The sequence below is a fragment of the Humulus lupulus genome, chromosome 2 (genome assembly GCF_963169125.1).
Source record: "Humulus lupulus chromosome 2, drHumLupu1.1, whole genome shotgun sequence".
NCBI lineage: Eukaryota > Viridiplantae > Streptophyta > Magnoliopsida > Rosales > Cannabaceae > Humulus > Humulus lupulus.
Window position 1 is genome coordinate 258,787,806 of NC_084794.1, and position 20,822 is coordinate 258,808,627.

The following is a 20,822-nucleotide window of genomic DNA, read 5'->3' on the forward strand; positions in this document are numbered from 1 at the left end:
AGTTATTAGAACAACTATTAATACTGTACTTAAATTGATTGTTCAATTGTTAGTGATCATGCTCATGATTTGGTGGTTAATCTCCACGACAAGATAGAGACTTCATTTTGGATGTTTTGTTATTCCAATATTTGTATTGGATACACATTTTCTTTTGAACTCTATTATTTGCTTTTGAATACACACTAAAATTAATTCTAAGTCTTTGACCATAAATGTTGTTTTTTTTTATTACCTTTCGAGATTGAATGGTCAAGTTGAGGTCTTGAAAAATATGAACATTTTGTCTATGAATACTTGTTTCTTACTTTTCATTTGTTCAAGTACTTTTATTATGCAAAATAAAGAAAAATTGAGTAGCTCAAATCATTGTATGTCCTTCTATATGTGCTTTAATTTTGATATTTTTCTACTAGCAAATTTTTTATTATTGTTTATGTTTCATGGCATCTGTTTTGATTGAGCATTATTTATTCAGTAATGTTAGATGCATATTTATTATTATTGTTATTTTTTTATTAATTGTTTCTTTTTGTTTATGCATATTTCAGAAATGTCTTCCAAATCTTCAATTAACACAGATAAGAAATCCTTATCAATTGTTCATCCAAAATCAAACGAAATGTTTCAAGTATGTATTTTTTTTTGGTTTTTTTACGTATTTAAAAGTTTTATCATCTGTAAATTTATCTATTTTTTTTAAAAAAATTATTGCTATTAATACTTCTTTCTATAATTAACATATGTTTTTCATTTTCATTTATTTGTGCAGTATTTAAACGAAGATAAATTACTTTTTGTGCATTCCAATATTCGAGCTCAATGCTATTGGAGTGATATTGGATGCATACAAAGTTTTCTCAGTAATGAAGAAGTACAACAGCTAAAACAATCTTGCCTTGGGTTCATTCTAGATTTGGATCCATTGCTTGAACCATCGCATATGATATTGCATTCTCTTCTTCTACATGAGGATGGAAGCTCTAATGGGAATGAGCTTCATCTAAATTTTGGAGGTAACAAAAAAAAAATTTGGCAATGAAGAATTTGGAATTATAACAAGTTTAAATTGCAATGAAATTCATGTTGACATGGGGGTTAGCAATGATAATAATCGATTACTTGTTAAATATTTCGGTGGAAAATCATCAATATCTAGAAATGAGTTGAAAGATTTCGTTAAATCTAGAAAGAAAGATATTGATGCTGAGGATGCTGTGAAATTAGTGAAAGTATATATTGTGGAAAATATATTAGGTAGTAAAAGAGGAGATAGGTTTGTAGACAATTTTGTCTTGAGTTTAGTAGATGATGTTCAAAAGTTTGAGGCATATCCTTGGGGTCGCCGTTCTTTTAACGAAACTATAAAATATCTCACAAGCGCCCTAGATTCATCAAAGACAGGATATGAGCTATGTGGCTTCCCTATAGCCTTCCAAGTTTGGGGTTTTGAGGTTATTCCTTTGTTGGCCTCATCGTTTGCAATTCATGTTGGTTCAAAGTTCCCCAGAATTTTGAACTGGAAGACAAGGAAGAAGAGTTGTCATTTAAAGACAATTTGGAATAAAGTTTTTAAAAAATCAAAGGTAAAAAATTTGTTTTTATTTCTTATTGTTTTTAACTTTCTCTCTTATTTTTTAGAATTGTTGTATTAATTTTTTTATTTTGTTTTATGTATAGGTTTATGCTCCTTTAAACTTTTCTAATGATGAAAGAAATTCATTTCATCATGCTATGCTTTGTGTCTCTTCAACTTCTAAAAGAGGGAGAGAAGAAGATTATCATAATTCAAAAACCAAAAAGACAAAAAGTTATAGTTCAAGTAGTTCTAATGAAGAAATTATTTCTTTGTTGAAGGTTCGTTTTTTTTTTTTTTGTCTAGTTTGCATTTTGAAAATATGTTGTTTGCAATTTCTTATATATTTTAGTTTTTTCTGTGTTATTTATTATATATTTTTGCCCTTCTCAGGAAATGAAAGAAGATAATATTTCTATGTTTAAGGTTCGTTTTTTATTGTTTCCAACTTTTGTCCTTGTTTTTGTTTTTTGTCTAGTTTGCATTTTGAAAATATGTTGTTTACAATTTCTTATATATTTTAGTTTTTCCTGTGTTGTTCATTATATATTTTTGCCCTTCTAATTTTTTTCAGGAAATGAAAGAAGAAAATATTTCTTTGTTGAAGGTTTGTTTTTTACTGTTTCCAGCTTATGTATTTGTTTTTGTTTTTTTGTATAGTTTGCATTTTCAAAATATGTTGTTTACAATTCCTTATATATTTTAGTTTTTCCTGTGTTGTTCATTATATATTTTTGCCCTTCTAATTTTTTTCAGGAAATGAAAAAAGAAAATATTTGTTTGTTGAAGGTTCGTTTTTTACTGTTTCCAGCTTATGTCTTTGTTTTTGTTTTTTGTATAGTTTTCATTTTGAAAATATGTTCTTTACAATTCCTTATATATTTTAGTTTTTTATGTCTTGTTCATTATATATTTTTGCCCTTCTAATTTTTTCAGGAAATCAAAGAAGATCATATTGTAATGAAAAAAAATATTGCTGATATGAAAACAAAGATGAATGACATTGAGGAGGGAATGAAACGTTTCTTTGATTTTATGGAGGTTTTTATGAAGAAACATGATGCAAAGAAGGAAGTTCCTGGTGAAGGGCAAGGAGAAGGAGAAGAGGAGAAGGTGAAGAACAAAGATCAGAAGTCTTCTTCTCAAGTGGAGAAATTCTTATTTGAAGATGATTTGCATCAAAGTATGAATGACTTCAACACTGTAGAATGTGTTGCTCCTTTAGCAATTATCCCGGTATGATTTTTAATCTATCTTTGAATTGAAAAACCTTTTATTATTTTGTGTTTTATCTTTTTACAAAATGTTTGCTTATTTTTCTTAAGTTGTCTGTCTAATTCTTATTTTTAGGTTTCCAATGTCGAACCAATACAAAATGATCTTGAAGAATTTTCAACAAATAAATTTGATATTGGCCATGACAAAGATTTTGAGACCACTCCAACTTTTAATATTTTATCCCAATCATCAAATGACAATCATGAAGTTAAGAAAAATACTCAAGAAAGAAAAGGGAAAGGAAACCAAGTAAATTTGTTTCTTCTCCATATACTCATAATTTGTCAGCAATTGTTTTTGGTTTGTCCAATGAACGAAGAAAAAAGAAAGAACATTTCGTTGGACGATTTCCTTTCGAGAGCAAATTTGATGATATGCCTTCAACGGAGTTGGAAGAAAGATTCATGTCATGGTACAAGCTTGGCCTTAAGAAGTATAGGTAAATTGGTTTACTTATTGAGTATTTACATCAATTATATTGTTTTATATATTAATACCATTGGTTTTTGTTTTTTTTTTTTTAGGTCTAAAAAAGAACCCTTCCATCCATTTTATGCAACAATGCCTGGGTTTGTATATGGCGATCAATACATTAATTATAAGAAGTGATTCTATGATCTATATGACAAGAATGGCCTCCTTGATGATAGTGTAAGATTAATTTTTTTTTTTATCCTGTTTTATACTTTATGAAAATTTGTATTCTTTTTTATACTTTTTATGATTTTTCTTGTCCTTTGTTTTTTCTTATTGCAGCATATTTCAATATCACTTTATTATTTGAGAAGGAAGGCTATTTGTCATACTTGCTTGCCTTCATTTCAAAACTGTACTACATCGGACTATATTTTTGATGCATTTCTTAGGCAAGTAACGGTTAGTGAAGAAGAAATAGAAAATTATAATTGGAATAAGGAAGTGATTATAATAGACAGAATATTTGGCAAATCAATGCCGTGTGGGAAGTCATGGTTAGAAGTCGATTTTGTATATCTGCCATTTTTTATTTTAGGTGAAACTCACCTAAATCATTGGTGCTTAGGTGTTCTTGACATTGATAAAAGAGAAATTTGTATTTATGATTCTTACTACCAAGATGGTGAAGAAAGCGTAAGAAATCATGTAAAGAAATATTGCCAACTTCTTCCGTATATTTTCGACTTCTTACGTTTCCATGAAAAAAGAAAAGGATATACTTCAGGTTGTGAGGAGTTCGAGTATTCATGGGTACAATGTCCATTTCAAGTTAATATGTAAGTTTTAAATTATAAATTACTTTTATTAATTGTGGTTTTTATTTATTATTAAAAATCTTCTTATATGATTTTATTTTTTATGTTTACAGGACTGATTGTGGGATTTATCTCATAAAGTTCGTTGAATTACTGATGGCAGGGAAATCAGTTTTTGAAATTGGACCAGATAATGCATTTTCTATGCGGAAGAAAATGGCAATAGAATTGTGGATTCATGGTAACGTCAAGCACATGAATGAAGGATATGAAACTCCCACTAATGATGTATGCATACATTAATTATAGAAATGCACCATTGGTTTTAATTTCAAAGATTATAGATTTTAGAGTTTTTCATTTTGCTAAAACTTAGAGCTTTGTAATTTCAAAATGTAAATAAACAAAACAAAAAATTCTTATAGTAATTCAATGGAAATTTTTTCCTATTTATCTTTCATTGAAAAGTATAATTGTTGTTTATTAATTGTTTCTGAAAAAATATAATTATCTATTATAATTAAAGTATAATGTTTGAAATTTAAACCACTTGACAAAAAGTGTTGAACCACGCGGCTAAATGACATCAAATTTTGAAACACAAGGCTAAATGACATCAAATTTAATCCAAGATTTATAATTTTTTATCAATTAAGCTCCTTTTGTAATCCAAGTATCTTTTAACCCCAATGTTTTTCATTTAAACCCCTAAGCTTTAAGTTTAAACCACTTTGCCTAAAAATGTTGAAACACAAGGCTAAATGGCTTCAAATTTTGAACCATAATTTATAAAAAAAAAATTCCATTAAGCTCTAATTATAATTCAAGTCTATTTTAAACCACAATGTCTTAAATTTAAACCATTAAGCTTTAAATTGAAACCCCTAAGCTTTAAATTTAAACCACTTGCCTAAATATTTAAACCGCAAGCCTTAAATGACTTAAACTATGAACCATTAATCTTAAATAGCAATTAAAATTTAATCCACAAGGTTTAAGTTTTAATCCTTTAGGCTTAAATCATAATAATAATAATCTAATTAACAGTTTCATTCAAAGTTTAAATCCTTAGCCTTTAAATTTAAGTAAATAGGCTTAAATTTTAATCCAAGTTTCATTATTTGTCAAAAATTTAGAGCTCATGTTCTGATTGGCAATGAAAAAAATTATATTAATAGAAGTTATATGCTCTGTGCGCCGCGACCCTAATAAAATAGTGCCGCGGCGCGCAGAGAAAACAAGATCCAATCTGTCTTTTTTCCCTGGGCGCCGCGGCTCTGATGTTTCATAGTGTCTGTGCGCCGCGGCGCAACCCCTAAGCTTTAAACCACAATATTTTCAATTTAAACCTCTAAGTTTTAAATTTAAACCCCTAAGCTTTAAAGTTAAACCACTTGTTTAAAATTTTAAACCACAATATAAATGGCATCAAATTTTGATCCCTAATGCTAAATGGCATCACGAATTTTGATCCACAAGGCTAATTGGCATCAAATTTAAACCAAAATTTATAAATTTTAATCCATTAAGTTCTATTTATAATCCAAGTCTCTTTAAACCACTAAGTATTAAACTTAAACCGTTAATCTTTAAATTGAAGCCACCTGCTTAAGAATTTAAGCCACAAACCAAATGGAATAAAATTTTGAACCCCTAGGCTAAATGACATCAAATTTTCAACCACATACATAAATGACATAAACTTTTGAACCAAAATTTATGAATTTTTATCCATTCAGCTCTATTTATAATCCAAGTCTCTTTAAACCACAATATTTTAAATTTAAACCCCTAAGCATTAAATTTAAAAATTTAAACCACTTGCTTAAAATTTTAAACCATAATATAAATGGCATCAAATTTTGATCCCTAATGCTAAATGGCATCACGAATTTTGATCCACAAGGCTAATTGGCATCAAATTTAAACCAAAATTTATAAATTTTAATCCATTAAGTTCTATTTATAATCCAAGTCTCTTTAAACAACAATGTTTTTAATTTAAAACCCTAAGCTTTAAATTTGAACATCTTTTCTAAAAATTTAAACTACAATCCAAATCGAATCAAATAATGAACCCCAACGCTAAATGACATCAAATTTAAACCACAATCTATAAATTGTTATCAAATAAGCTCTTTTCATAATCCAAGTCTTTCTTAAACCTCAATGTTCTACATTTTAACCCATAAGCTTTAAGTTTAAACCACTTGACAAAAAATGTTGAACCACACGGCTAAATGGCATCAAATTTTGAAACACAAGGCTAAATGACATCAAATTTAATCCAAGATTTATAATTTTTTATCAATTAAGCTCCTTTTGTAATCCAAGTATCTTTTAACCCCAATGTTTTTCATTTAAACCCCTAAGTTTTAAGTTTAAACCACAATCTATAAATTGTTATCAATTAAGCTCCTTTTGTAATCCAAGTATCTTTGTTCGAGCATATCCTCTCCTGCTGCATGTATGTGGGAGTTGTTTCTTCCTCATCTCTTTAAACTTATTGCTAATCGCCTAAAATAAATAAGAAATGAACCAGCGATTGAACATACAGAATACCAAACACTCCAGCAGTAAAACAAAAAAACTAAACCAGTATTCTAGCAATAAAACAGTAAACACAGTACACATAATAGTTTATCAACAATAAAACAGTAACTATGGCAGCAAAGAAAAGAGTATGTAATAAACACTCCAACAGTAAACACTCCAGCAGCAAAAGAAACATACAGAACCAGTATTCTAGCAATGAAATAGTAAACACAGTACAACTCCTCCTGAACAGGGATGGGATGGTTGGTGGACTGTGAATGGTGATAATAGTATCTCTTGAATAGCTTTGTCAAATAAATTTAGAAACACATTTTCAAGAAGAGAATTGGAAAAAAATAAATCATTTAAAGTACAAAAGTTTCATGAAAACAGGGCAGCAACTGCTCACATAATTTGAATACAATTAAGCCAATTGTAAATTTGGAATCTGAAATTTGTTTGTGGTTGCAAGAGTTCAAATTTAGAGCATAAAGATATTCTAAAAACTAACCATAATTGTAGTCTCAATGCAGCTCTTGAGGCCAATAGAGTTTAACTTTCATATGTGCATATCAAGCCAAGACAATCTAATGTTGCTAAGATTATGCAGAAACTACTAAGGATTTCTACTGCCTTAATTTGATCAGACCTGAAATAGTTTTAATTGACTGATATAGCATAATGCATTGTTCTAGAATAAGAATATTATATACTCCATAACACCAAGAAAAAAATATCTTACTTATCCAATCTCTTGATAAACATTTTCACCTAACCAGATATTGAACTGGGTTTTGTTTTCTCTGTCAAAGCCTATAAAAAAGAACCCTTATCTGGATCATCAACTAAGCCATGACAAAAGAAACTACACCCTTGGTTGACTTGCTCTTTTTTATTATTTTGTCTGTTATACTTTTACATCAAATTCATTCCTAACAAGTTCAAAAATAAAAAAATTAGCATAACAGCCTCTTAAACTATTTGATTTAGTAAATTAGTTCCTAAATTATAAAATATAACAATTAAGTTCCTGAATATGATTATTTTTACTGATTGATTGTATTGCATTACCAAATTGATTTATATGTTAAATGAAACTGTTAACAGGCCTCATATGATATATCTTTTTCTGTTTTTGTTAAATTAAGTTTAAATGTGTGAAATGAGTGATTCTGTAAGAGAAGATGTAAATGGATCGAATCTCTCAAGGAATTTAAGAAGTAATCCCAATCCAACGTCCCTATGACTTATATACAATAAGATGGAGTGGAGTAGCATAAAAAAAAAAAAAAAGACCAACAGTGGTAAGTCAATTTCTAACTGCCAGACATGTCTTCTTATTGTTTATTCTATTTATGCATATATAAAAAGAACTAACTAATTGCTAATAACAGAGTATCATTCATGTGCTTAGAAATTTTAATTTTTTTATAGACATATGACAGATCTTTTCTTCTCTTTCTCTCTATAGATATATATTCATAAGGAAATTAGTCTAAACTGCATACCAATATAAAACTTTAAACTAATTAATATATATATATCCACATATGTATGATAATATCAATAAAGCTAAACATATTTAAAATTAGATTATATAAACACTTGTGATAATGAATAAACTATTAAATTCTAATAATCAAATCCAAGAATAATCATAGAACCATCATTGATAAATTTATTTCTAAAATTTCTACAATTCTTTCATACACGAAAGGCATCCATACATATATATAGATATATCTACTGATCTACATTTATAGGATGTAATAAAGAACTTTAGCTATTTATCCATACCAAAAGCATTAAAACTATAATTCATCAATATCAGAGATGTAACAGCTAAGTAAGCAATGAGTGTTTTTTTTTTCTCAATCTTTCTCCTGATAATAAACCAAACTGAAATAAGTATGGTACCCAATTTATTTGTAATAAGCAGAATCTATATAATACATATATTGAAATTTTGGTTACCTGAAATTGTTTACTGGTTTTTTCACGCACAAATACTCTCCATTCAGTTTCTGATTTGATATTATCAGGCTTTAATTTTAGTCGTTCTTGTTCATTTGGTAGCTCGTTCAGCTTAGTAACTAGCCTGGACTTGGAAGATCTCCACAGGTCTCCCATTACTTTCATACACCAGTCTCGTTCCCAATCTTTGTCCACCTTATACCTTGTCTGCATTCACATTAAATATTAATTTATGAGTATTCACCTAAAAATTTTACCTTTTAACACATGAATAAATATAAGTTTAGAACCTGGATTGTTGACCACAAAATATCTTTCATTGATTTTGGAACCTTTCGCCAATCAGCTATTGTGTATGGTACAAGTTCCCTTACAAGAGGACCTATAAATGATGAAAGACTAACCGAGCCTTCCCCTACAGCTTGTCCTCTTGCATTAAACCTTACAGTAATACGACCATCAGGTTGGAGAGCAATACCTTTCAGCTTTGTTGGGCCTCTTTTTCTTTTGTTTTGAGTGACATGCTCTGTAGAGTTAACTAGAAATTCTTCCTGATTATTATTGAGAGGCACATCTTCTTCATGAGCAATAGATTGGCGATGGGAGGACCTTGTATTAGCAGCAGGAGAACCTTTGGTTGATGGCCTAATCAACCTAGACTTGGGTGACTCGTTCATCATAGTTTCTGAATTCTTTTGTGGAGTGTTAAAATCATCTTCAAAATCATTGTCAACAAAATGGCGCAGAGATCTTCTTGTTTTGTTCAGGTTGTGGAGTGGAGATGTTGCTTGGGTTCTACCTAACGCAGTTGCTCGTTGTGGGGACATGTTTTCATCTTCGTTGTCATCCTCATTTGTTGGATTTATACCAAACGCTGCTTCATAAGATCTTTTAGATGCAGGTGGTGAATCCATTACAACTTTAGTAGAGGATGCAAAACGAAGCTTCGATTTCTTCTTCTCTGCCAACTTTCCAAACTTAGCTGCTAATTGCCTCCTCTTTTCTGCCACAATTGCTTTCAAAGCACCAGGTTGCAAGTGAACTTGAGTTGAAGGTGATCCAACCTCCTTTTCATTGACCAAACCTCCATCCTTTTCATTGACTACACTTCCATCCTGCTTCTTTTTTCTAGTCTCCATATTGTACCTGTATAATATTAAGAGATTAAGAGATTTAGTTAAAAGTAATTTGAAATATGCACTAAATTTGCATCATACAAAAACATGTATTTTAAATATGACAATCACAATGCTCAAGTTAAGGAAACAATTTTTAAAGCAGTTCAAGAAACTTAATAAGTACAATAATAAAAAAAAATCATAAAAAAGTAATGACTAAACATTTTATGATTAATAAGAAAATGTTGTACTTTTTAACTTTGAGCAATCGAATTCTCATCATGTTGGTCATCATATATTTCTGATTCGTAGTGTCCTCTTGGTGGAGCCTTTAACACAATATACCAATTTGAATTTTCATTCTCCCTTGCGTAAAATATCTGTTTAGCTTGTGAAGCAAGTATGAATGGTTCTCTAATAAACTCTTTTTGTCCTTGGTGTAGATTTACAAGAGTATACCAATCAACCTTCTTTACACCCTTACCAACATGTGCCCAATTGCACCTAAATAAAGGGATATGAAAACTGTAATAGTCCAAGAGTATAATCTGATTAATTAACCCATAATATCCTACAACATCAGCCAATTGTGCATCATCTTTAGCACTAGATCTACACATTTTTTTTGCTTCCATATAAACACCACTATTTTGTGTCGTTCTCTCTGCATCCTTAGTATGAAATCGCTGCCCATTAATAACATATCCCTTATAGGATATGACTGCTTTACGAGGACCATGTGCTAATCTTGATAACATAGCATCAAATTCTGCAGTAGAAAACTACAGAAGGAAACATTTTTATCACATAATTTAATCGTAATTTCAGATTAATACAAATTTGATGCTATGTTAAAAATTATTGGCCCATACCTTTTCTTCTAACCACAAGGGAAAAAGCTCAGTATGTTGTTTCCAAAGTAGAGTGTGATTGGTTCTTAAAGTATTGTTATTCTTTTTTAGTTCTTGTAGATGCATCCTATATTTTAAAAAAAAATTAATCACCATCAATAATTAAGCGACAGTGAAATTAGAAGATAATAAGTTTATCCACTCACTCTAAATATTGCTCTGTGACAGCTAAATTGAATAATACATAGCGATGTGCACTAGCTAGATCCTTATCATTTAGTGTAACAGTTACACCACGATGAAGTGGACGACCTTCAAGTATCACATCACTATCATTATATTCGTTACGTCCAATGAAGGAACCTTCGTCATTAGATTGTTTCAAAAATGATGCACAAAAGCGCATTGACTCATCAGCAAGGTAACGTTCAGCAATAGATGCTTCGGGATGTGTAGGTTGCATCACATACCCTTTAAGTAACTTCATATATCTACAAATAAAGAAGGAACCTTCCTCATTAGTTAAGGGAAATTCATGTTATACTATTGAAAGGTTACTAAAAATATTTACCTTTCAAAGTGATACATCCATCGAAATTGAACAGGACCACATAATAACACTTCTCGTCCAAGGTGAACAACTAAATGTACCATAGAATCGAAGAATGAAGGAGGAAAATATCTTTCAAACATACAAATTGTTTCAACTACTTCTGCTTCCAATTCTATGATTTCTTTTACGTCAACCACATGTTGGCATAATCCATTAAAAAATTTGATAAGTCTTATAATTGCCTCTCTTGGACCATCCTCCATCAATCCTCGAATGGCCACTACCAGCAATTGTTGCATTAAGACATGGAAATCATGAGACTTAAGCCCCATCAACTTACGTTCCTCAACTACTACACAGTTACTAATGTTTGAGCTATAACCATCAGGTAACTTTAAATCAAATAACCTTTGGCAAAACATTGTCTTCTCTGATCTAGAAAGTGTGTAAGATGCTGCTGGAAGTCGTATAATCCCATCTTTCTCCACCGGATGCAAGGCCTTCTTGATACCCAAATCCTTTAAATCCAATCGAGCATTAAGATGATCTTTGGATTTTCCATTCAAGCCCAACAATGTGCTAATAATACTATCACACACATTTTTTTCTATATGCATAACATCCAAATTATGACGAACTAACAAAACCTACAAAGATTAAAGACACATCATCAACAAATTGAAGTTACATTTTATAAGCTTAAACTTTCAATTTTAAATAACTTCAAAATATATTAAACTAACCTCCCAATATGGTAGATTGAAAAATATAGATTTCTTCTTCCACATTCCTTCCACCTTATTATCCCGACTCCTTTTTTTGGGATTCATATTTTTTCCAAAATCGTTGGTAATTTGATTTAGTTCTTCAACAATTTCACTACCACTCAAAACTTTAGGGGGGCCTCTTTCTTCTGTAGCTCCATTGAACCATGCTTTCTTAGACCGATATGGATGATCAAACGGGAGAAATCTCCTAGTATTTTGGTATGAAATTTTTTTACTATGTTTCAGCCTAGTTGCACATGTATCATTACCACAAATCGGGCAAGCTGTCTTGCCTTTGGTTGTACACCCAGCAAGATTTCCATATGCAGGAAAATCGTTTATTGTCCACAACAACATTGCCTTCAAATTGAAGAAGCTTTTGTCGAATGCATCATAAGTATGCACTCCATTATTCCACAATTTGTTTAAGTCTTCAATAAGAGGCTCCAAATAAATATCAATATCGTTTCCAGGTTGTTTACGACCTGGAATCAATAATGACAAAAATGTATTTTCGTCCCTCATGCACAACCAAGGTGGTAAATTATAGATAACAAGCATCACTGGCCAACAACTATAAGTGGAGCTTAGACTTTTATAGGGGTTAATTCCATCAGCAGCTAGTCCGAGCCTAAGGTTGCGTGGTTCAAGATTAAACTCTGGCCATCTTTCATTAATGGAATCCCAAGCAGGTGTATCCACTGGATGTCGCATCTTCCCATCAATACTTTTATGAGTGAAATGCCACCTTAAGTTTTCAGCCATTTCTTTTGATCTAAACAATCTTTTCACTCGGGGTATTATCGGAAAATACCTCAAAACTTTGGCAGCCTCACCAACTTTAACATTCTTTGTGTGTTTATCAACTTTCCATCTAGAAACACTACACTTTGGACAAACATCCATTTTAGCCTTCTCCTTTCTAAATAAGCAACAATCATTAATACAAGCATCAATCTTTTCATATTTCAAATCGAAATTTCTCAAAAATTTTCTAACTGAGTACATGGAATCAGGAAGTACATTGTTTTTGGGAAACATATCACAAAGGAGTTCTAATAGTCTAGTAAAACTTTTGTCTGTCCAACCATTCAGATTCTTCAACCTATATAAACCTACAATTGATGAAAGTTTTGTGTATTTCTCACACCCTTCATATAAAGGAGTTTCTGCATCCAACAACTTCTTTTGAAGATCTTCGTTAACAAATTCATCATCTTCACCACCTCCACAACCTATATTATTGTCCACATCATCCATGGCAGCAGTCGTGTATAAATCAAATGCATCCATATCATTCGAAACTTCGTCAACTTGAGTATCAATGGGTTGCTCTCCATGGTGAACCCAAATACGATAAGTTGGATCCATTCCGGTTATAAATAAGTGCTCAAAAACATCATCAACACAATGATGATTTAAGTTTCGACACTTCTTACAAGGAAAGATAATTTTATTTGGAAAACCATAATTTCTTTCTACCATTTTCACAAAGTCCCATGCTGCATCCGTGTACTCTTTTGTAGCTCTACATATTTTTTTTAAAAAAAAGAGATTAACCTTAATATATTTTCTTAGGCCTTCAATATTACTTGAAATTTAAAGTTATTTTTGAAATAATACCTGTTTAGTTTCACCCAATTTTTGTTCAACATTTTCTTCACTTAGCTGCTATCTAAGCTAGCTATATAAGTCCTAGTCTTCTTCATAATCAAAAAAAAAAATCAGATCAAGAGAAAAAAGGACAAAGATATCTAGTTGTTTATAAATTTATTTATATGTGAGGAGTGTGACATATATAGGCAAAGATACTTTGCCTTATAGGATTCATACTTTATCAATTGTTCAATAAAGAATATGAGATCAAGTTCGAAACGGGAGTAGAGACAAAGATCACAGTGATCTTTGTTCTTCAACCAATATAATTCTTGTGTTGGTTTCATTATTTCTTTTCTTCTTCTCTATTTAGTTTTCTGAGCTATATTCATTTTGGTTCACTTCTGTTTTTACTAACATTACATTCTACACTCTACACATTTATTTAAATGTGCCATTGAATATGTTGTTCTAGTTTTGAGAAAGAGCTTCCTTTTAACTACTGACTTTGTTATTTGATCATGAGTATAACATTTAGAACAAGAGATAATACCAATACAAACAATAAATTTAGTTCAAGTTTGATTTAAACAGAATAAAAAACAAATAAGATCATTCAATCTCTATAAGCATATAAGCCCATTAAGGATTAAACCTGATGCTCTACAGAAATGTCTTCTCTCTCTCTCTTTATCCTAAGGTAGAAATGTCTTCTCTCTTTATCCGAATGAAAAGTACCTGCAACAATGCACAATATGTTTCAATAGGATTAAAAAAAATATGAGGAACAAGTTTGAGAGAATACAATAATGAGCAAAGGAGAGAGTTATTGTGCAAACATTAAAACAATTAATAGACAAACGAAACCAAATATCTTTAATGGAAATGAAAATTAGTTTCACTTTCTTATATTTAATATAACTTGTAAATACTATAGATAAGAAAATGAAATTCAACACAAATCAACCAAAGACAACAAGTAGCTAACATTCTTTCAATACATATAAATACACAGATATAATAAACCCAACTACTATTTTTTTTAGGAAGACTAGTAGATGTTAGAATTGTAGAACACTCAACAAAAATGCATAAAGATTAATATCTTAACATTTAAGCTACAATTAGAACAAGTTTTATCTTTCTTTCTTTCTCTACAAAAAGAAGAAATTAATTAAAATATCTAAAGAATATTCTATTGATTGTTTTTGCATATACAACAGTGACCAAACAAAATTGTAATAGTATTGGGAGGGAGGGAATGAGCTTGTGAATATTCTTGTTCTTGATGTTGATGTAGTTTGAGTGACATGAAAACATGCATGCACAGACACATTTTGTACATTGATATCAAGGGAAACTATCCATAAACATAACACTTACTTTTTGGCAAGTCCACCCGTTGTTTATGTTCGTGGAGTGAATCCTGAATAACTGAAATCGACGAAACAAATAAGCATCGAGCCTGTGCATCAATATTCAGGATTAGTCCAGCAGAATAAATGATCATTTAAGCTTGTTAAGGCATAAAGGACAGTTACGAACTAGTATGAACAAAAAACGCCAAGTACAGAAACACTATACCAACTTCAACACCAGCAAAAACACTCTCCAGAAATTCAGAACCCGTGTAAATTGCTTTTATTGTACTCTTGTGGTCCTGAAATGATTGAAACATAACTCATATAAACTGCTTTTATCATTAGGCAAAACTGATAAAATCTTCCTGCTTCAAACAATTGCTAACCCAGTAATTCAGAGAAAAAAACAGCAATAAAATCCAGACCAATCAACCCAGAATTCAATTCCAGCCAGAAAACAGTAAAGAGAGAGAGAAACAATTTAGTGCCCATCAAGTGTTCTTGTATCAAAGTTGGTAGATAACTTTAAGATGGAAGTACAACTTTAAGTTTTCTGAATCCAATCATAGTTTTGATTTGTTTTCTTTAATTAGTACCATATAATTCACTCCAAGTAGAATGAAATAGCTCACTTTACCTTTATATTTGGATATTAAATAGAACTCATCATAGAGTATATGAAAAAAATAGAGCAAACTCATATAAGAAAGTAGATAATATGCCAATATTGTTTTAGTTAGTTTACATACAAAGTATTGGCTTATAAATGTATAAATCAAAATCAAAAGAACAAAAAACAAGTAAAATATTTTTCAACAGCCCAGAAATTGTCTATTTGATAAAAAATAATTGAGAACAAATAAATAATCCCATCATTTCATCACGAGAGAAACCTCTAAGAAACCAACTCCACCAAAAATTGACTTAATTTCTTTTCACCTACGAGAATCTCAGCTCAGTACATTATTAAAATTTCTTGAAAACCCAAATGCTGATATACATAAATTAGATTAATCAAAACATAGATATGGAAATTAAAGAGTAACATTAGATACCTGATAGAGATGAAATGCGGAGAACCAACGAAGAGAATTTAGGGGGTGAAGTTTTCTTTCTTTCTTTCCTTTCCGTTTTTCCTTTCCTTTTTTCCTGAGAATTCAGGGGGAAAAAAAAGAGTATGAAGAGCAAGCACTGTATTTGGGTTTATGATGGGAAGTGGGAACACTGAGCAATCACTAGAGAGTTTTTCAGGAACCAAGTCAGATAGCAGTGAGTGTGAAGAGGATGCAATATTTCGTAACTGTTTTTATTCGTATCTATTAGATTTTGCTGATTTTTGGTTTGTATTCTACAATTGACTTAATTGGGTAGTTAATAAAATTTATATAGATCTGGCTCCCCATTCCCCATAGTCTGTCTCACCAAATCATACCAGAGAGAATTTTGGTTCAGAATTTATTTTATTGGGTCTAAAATCTGGACTTGATTTCGAAATTCTGACAGGATGATTTACTTATTTATATGTAAACTCATACTCTGACGTAGAAAATAGGTGAATTTTTACTTTTTAAATTTTAGGTGGATTGGAGATCTAGACATATATGTAATTAAGATAGTGGGGTTGTTGAAAATATATAGAAGTTTCCAGGATTTTGATGAGGTATAAGGGTGTGGCTCTTCTAGTAATTGGGAATTTTAGCTGTGGGTTCATTTCAAATTTTATAGAAATTACTTGACCTGTGCGTTGTGGTGCCTAGTTGAGCTTGTTAGTGATATAAGGTTGTAAATTTTCTATCCTCTCCACGAATAAAAGCCTGGTATGTCTGTACTAAGATTACCTACCTTTAGTTGATTAAGAATGGCCAACACCAATTTCATTATTAGCCTGAAACTGGAACTAGATGATTGACCTTTGAGAATCGGACAAATGTTAAAACTATCTAATTACTGTCATTTTGAAATTTTCTTATTAGGCATCAACTGTGGAGAGGATAATGAAGAATGTGGTAATTCCTGCTAACACAACTAAACAGCAAGCACAACTACAAACTAATGCTAAATGTTAGCAATAATTAAAACTGATGCACAAGAACACAGAAATACCAATCAAACAGTCGAATGCTAAATTATTGCTACAGCAATTATCTCAGCAAAACAGAAAAGAAAATAAAGCAAGAAACACAAACAGTTTTATACTGGTTCGGCCAAATGGTAGTTCCTACTTCCAGTTTCTCCCCTTTATTGATCTTGATACAATGTGTATACAACTCTTGATTACAGTAGCTCAATCTCTCAATGATCAAAACACCATGATCATGAACAAATACAAAAAAATACTCTCGGGAAAACTTTTGCCTCTCAAAACACTTGAGAACAAGAAAAGTGATTCTTGTTCAGACTTTAATCTCCTTAGCTATGATTCAGTATGAATCAATCTCACTAACTCATCATACTCTGTACTCCAAAGAGTTCTAACCATCGGTTTAAATAGAGAGCAAAAGACTAATCTAACCCGAGACTATTAACTAACTTAACCACCTTAACTATATTAACATTAACTTTTATATAGTTAAGACTTCTTGTTTCTTTTATGTGGATTACAAATACCACAAAGAATTTATGGCTTGAGATAACTAAGTTGAGGCGATCTTTGGAAGAATCCAGGTATACCCTTTACCATTCAATTACTAAAGAGAAAACTACAACATTTTTAAAAACAATTCTATCTGTTCACATCTTTCTATGCCCCTTGGAGTTTCTTTTTGGTGTTTTCTATTACTTAACATCAGCACTATGCCCAGGTCAGAAACCGATTGCAGAGTCTTACAGAGAAACAAGCTCAAATTATTGAAGAAAACAAGTTATACATCAAGGAGTTAGAGGAAAGACAGAGAATTGTTTTTAAAAATGAGTTTAATGTATACAATTAGAAGAAACAAAAATGCATGCACTTACTTGCTGGGTAGAGGTGTACTTCAGAGCTGCTTGATTAACTGAGAGAGAGTGATCGGACGGGAGAGGCACCGACTGAGAGAACCGAGAGAGACCCTTGGCTGTGCTGACTGAGAGAACCGAGATGCGAGTGGGAGAGGCGCTGGGTTCGTCTGGGTTCCTCTGAGAGAGATTCACAGTGAGCGGGTGGGAGAGGCACTGGGTTCGTCGGCGCTGGGTTCGTCTGGGTTCGTCTGAGAGTGATTTACAGTGAGCGGGTGGGAGAGGCACTGGGTTCGTCTGGGTTCCTCTGAGAGAGGGATTCACAGTGAGTGGGTGGGAGAGGCGAGTTCGTCTGGGTTCCTTTGAGAGAGAGATGGATTATGCTATGGAGTGAAAATGGAGAAAATGGGAGAGACGGGTAACGTGGGAAGAGAGAGACAGACGGGAATGAGGGAGGGGAAATGGGTTTTTCTTTGTCTTTTCCTTTTTCAATTAAGCTGTTTTGACAAAAAAAAAGAACAACAATAAGCGCCAATAATGAAATAATACTCCCGCCAATTAAATGAACAGTGTGCTGTATAGATTATGTAACTTTTTAATAGCGTTTTTTTAATAATGTCCAAATGCAATGCTATTAATGAAGCTTTTTCTTGTAGTGTGGCTTCAAATTTTGAACCATAATTTATAAAAAAAAAATTCCATTAAGCTCTAATTATAATTCAAGTCTATTTTAAACCACGATGTCTTAAATTTAAACCATTAAGCTTTAAATTGAAACCCCTAAGCTTTAAATTTAAACCACTTGCCTAAATATTTAAACCGCAAGCCTTAAATGACTTAAACTATGAACCATTAATCTTAAATAACAATTAAAATTTAATCCACAAGGTTTAAGTTTTAATCCTTTAGGCTTAAATCATAATAATAATAATCTAATTAACAGTTTCATTCAAAGTTTAAATCCTTAGCCTTTAAATTTAAGTAAATAGGCTTAAATTTTAATCCAAGTTTCATTATTTGTCAAAAATTTAGAGCTCATGTTTTGATTGGCAATGAAAAAAAAATTATATTAATAGAAGTTATATGCTCTGTGCGCCGCGACCCTAATAAAATAGTGCCGCGGCGCGCAGAGAAAACAAGATCCAATCTGTCTTTTTTCCCTGGGCGCCGCGGCTCTGATGTTTCATAGTGTCTGTGCGCCGCGGCGCAACCCCTAAGCTTTAAACCACAATATTTTCAATTTAAACCTCTAAGTTTTAAATTTAAACCCCTAAGCTTTAAAGTTAAACCACTTGTTTAAAATTTTAAACCACAATATAAATGGCATCAAATTTTGATCCCTAATGCTAAATGGCATCACGAATTTTGATCCACAAGGCTAATTGGCATCAAATTTAAACCAAAATTTATAAATTTTAATCCATTAAGTTCTATTTATAATCCAAGTCTCTTTAAACCACTAAGTATTAAACTTAAACCGTTAATCTTTAAATTGAAGCCACCTGCTTAAGAATTTAAGCCACAAACCAAATGGAATAAAATTTTGAACCCCTAGGCTAAATGACATCAAATTTTCAACCACATACATAAATGACATAAACTTTTGAACCAAAATTTATGAATTTTTATCCATTCAGCTCTATTTATAATCCAAGTCTCTTTAAACCACAATATTTTCAATTTAAACCTCTAAGTTTTAAATTTAAACCCCTAATCTTTAAAGTTAAACCACTTGCTTAAAATTTTAAACCACAATATAAATGGCATCAAATTTTGACCCTAATGCTAAATGGCATCACGAATTTTGATCCACAAGGCTAATTGGCATCAAATTTAAACCAAAATTTATAAATTTTAATCCATTAAGTTCTATTTATAATCTAAGTCTCTTTATCCAACAATGTTTTTAATTTAAAACCCTAAGCTTTAAATTTGAACATCTTTTCTAAAAATTTAAACTACAATCCAAATCGAATCAAATAATGAACCCCAACGCTAAATGACATCATATTTAAACCACAATCTATAAATTGTTATCAAATAAGCTCTTTTTATAATTATATGTGTGTTGATCTAAAATATTGGTTTATGTTATAAAATTGTTTACTTGATCAAATTCATTTTATATTGTGTGAGCATTGTTAAGTTATTCTCTATAAAGAAAAGAGAGTCGCGGCTCGCTAAAATTGCAATTAGTTTGCTGTCGCTGAGCGCCGCGGCGCCAAATTGCAATAAAAGTTTACCTTCACTGGGAGCCGCGACACTACATTTGCAATAACTTTCCTTGTCTGCGCGCCGTGGCTCAATAATAGAGTGTCGCGGCGCGACCCCGAGCCCTCTACTTTTTATATACTTTTCTAGATCTCATTTATTCATTATTTCAAAACATCATATTCCGTTTTAGGGTTCAATCATCTTTTCCGGGTTTACAACTTTTGTGTGCCATCTTGGAAGAAGATTTTCAAGTAAGTATATGTATTATAATTCTTATATTAAATCTTGTATGAAGAAGATTCTTTGTTTAGAAAAAATTTATGTTATGATGTTAGTTATTTTAGGGGTGTTTCTGTAATGACCCACTAATCTAGACTATTTGGACCATTAACGAAACTATACATAAAACTTACATTTTTATGAAAATACCATAATTTATTGAGTAACTTGCAAAATAAGAGTTATTTACAAATAAACAGAATACTAAGAAGGATTATGGGATCCCATTGTCTTTAAAACAAAAGATGATTTAAAATAAAAGACATTACATCATTGGTGCGGAAAATACACATAAAACCATAGAAAACATAAAATGAGACTACATCCTCGAATCGAATAACACTCGGACCCTTGACTCCATTCATCATCGATACACATCCTCCAAGCGTCACGAATCTTACCGCCTCTAAGCTTATTTCCCTGCACATAAACAGAAAGGAGTGAGCCTAATGCCCAGCAAGGAAAATCTAACACAAAGTCATATACATAATTTCATAAAAACATAAAGACTTAAAATAATACATATAACATACACTTATTATAATGGCCATTAT

The 20,822-nt window shown here is 31.2% G+C and overlaps 1 long non-coding RNA gene across 1 annotated transcript; it reads right to left on the reverse strand.

Annotated features, from left to right (window-relative positions):
* Positions 1 to 14,877: 14,877 nt before the first annotated feature.
* Positions 14,878 to 15,094, reverse strand: LOC133816659 (uncharacterized). Its single transcript, XR_009885397.1, has 2 exons — positions 15,065 to 15,094; positions 14,878 to 14,945 (listed from the first exon to the last, which is right to left on the reverse strand). It is a non-coding gene; the product is annotated as an uncharacterized LOC133816659 (long non-coding RNA).
* Between the last annotated feature and the right edge of the window lie 5,728 nt (positions 15,095 to 20,822).